The following is a 2456-nucleotide window of genomic DNA, read 5'->3' on the forward strand; positions in this document are numbered from 1 at the left end:
TTATAATACAGACATTTTTTATTAATTAATTAATTTGTATGAAATAAATACAAACAAATAAAATACGTACATATTGGATTTTATACTTTTTCTTGTTTTTTGAGGGACTATCCTAGTAAAACTTGTTTTAAAACTTGGAAGTTTTTCTTAAAAAAATGTAAAAGATTAATCTAAAATCAATAATGATAGTCACATAAGTAAATTTGGCACATATGTGATAGCGTTTTTTAATACAAACAAACATAAACATATTTCAATTCTTATATAGGTACAAATATCGATATAAGTAGGAATCGATATTGTTAGCCCGATACTTTGTAGGTATCGATACTTTCTTTCGATGCTACTTCCAAGTACAGGTATCGATACTTCTATGGTATCGTTTCATCCCTACTCGTAACTAAAAAATAATGAAAGAATTATTAGTCAATGTTATTGTGGCTGGTTAACATTTTATTTTTAATATTTTATTGAGCTTTGTACCACGATTGTTTATTAGGAAAAATTGAAAAAGCAACAAAGTCCAAGCGGTAGAAGTTATAGCACTATTTCGGAGATCACCACATCTCCTCATCAGACTTCTTTTTTCTAGACTTCAGCAGGAATCGAACCTGCGAATTCGATGTTCAAAATCAGAAGCGTTAACCACTGAGCTATGTACATCCCGTAAACTCTTGTTTCTAATTCATTTTCCTTATTCAACCAACTACTATCAAGTGCAGCTGATTTGCCGCTATTTAAACTCGACAGCGTGGTTGTTGTTGTCAATTCTATACATCCATTTGCTTATTTGCTTTTTTGTATAGTTTCATAGTTTGTATTTGTCAATGTTATTGTGGCTTGTTAACATTTTATTTTTAATATTTTATTGAGCTTTGTACCACGATTGTTTATTAGGAAAAATTGAAAAAGCAACAAAGTCTAAGCGGTAGAAGTTATAGCACTATTTCGGAGATCACCACATCTCCTCATCAGACTTCTTTTTTCTAGACTTCAGCAGGAATCGAACCTGCGAATTCGATGTTCAAAGTCAGAAGCGTTAGCCACTGAGCTATGTACATCCCGTAAACTCTTGTTGCTAACAGGCTAACCTAATATTCACGCACGCCGCCAATTTATTGTCAAAAATTTCTCATGCACATGCAACTTGTATGAGATCAACCGAAATTGAACGGCGTGCGTATGAAGCTAACTCAATTTCCAATTTTTGTTCTGCGTGACATTTTGATTTGACGTTTCGCTCAATGAAATCAAATGCAAACGCAAGCAAGTCAATTTCGGGTGACGCAAAATACAAATTCGACGGCATGCGTACCAAAACGCAAGCCGCCAATATTAGGTTAGCCTGTAATTCATTTTCTTTATTCAACCGCTTAGACTTTGTTGCTTTTTCAATTTTTCCTAATAAACAATCATTGTACAAAGCTCAATAAAATATTAGAAAGAATTATTAGTTAATAATGTTGCTGGTCATATTGTGCATCTAGCTGACAATGTAGGCCATTGAAATTTTCTTGGAAAACTTTAAATTTAATATAAAAATTTATGTACTTACGTTTCTGGTTCTGCCGACCAATTTCTTTGTTACTTCAATTGTCAAACTGAGCAAATTTGACGTTTCTTGACTTGCCGGTCATTTGGATTTTTTCTTCAATTGTCAAACTCAGCAAATTTGACATTTCTTGTTTGACACTTTATGGACCTCAAGCAACAACAAAATACATATGTTTGTTGTATTCGCTCTAATGGGCTGTTTTTGCTTACGCGTAAAAGCACATTTAGCGCATTTGGCTCTAAATTCTACTCTAAATGTACATTTATCCATACCAAATTCGTCACCCAAATGCTTCCTTTTTTGCATTAAGTATATAAATGCTAAAAGCAACCCTGTGATCTTCCAAAATTTCCACGATTCGAACATGGTTGAATGAGGAAAAGTGGCAACATTGCTTTTTCCAGTATACAGTGGCCTGCTGTGTTTCAGTGATCGCCGATAGAGATTTCATTCATTGTTTTCTATTATTTGGATAAAGGAAAGGAAAGTTAAGCAAATTCAACGTCGAAGTGATGCTGATAGAAATCTGGATCAATTTGTGATCAACTCTGTTTTGTTTCCTAATTAAATGAGGAAATTTTAATTGACAGCACCGACAAATGAACATATACACAACCAAATGTTCGGTTATGGTTAAAGCAATTCAAGTTTTTGTATTGAATTTTTGGTTTAAAATTTATTTTTCTCTTTTCAGTAGGGTTTTTGCACATTATCTTCTGCGTGAGAATTGATCGTAAGAGATGTGGATCTGAATAAGCGACTGGGACACGGCTGTTTGTCAAAAGCATACGATTTCGAACTCGCGTAAATATACATTTGCAAAATGCGATAGCTAAACGCTCTTCGAAAACATATGTTTGAAAGTGCTAAATGTTGCATTTTAAATGCAGCAAAAACGCTG

The sequence above is a fragment of the Rhagoletis pomonella genome, unplaced genomic scaffold (assembly GCF_013731165.1).
Source record: "Rhagoletis pomonella isolate Grant_MI unplaced genomic scaffold, Rhpom_1.0 Rhpom_scaffold_00003, whole genome shotgun sequence".
Classification (NCBI taxonomy): domain Eukaryota; kingdom Metazoa; phylum Arthropoda; class Insecta; order Diptera; family Tephritidae; genus Rhagoletis; species Rhagoletis pomonella.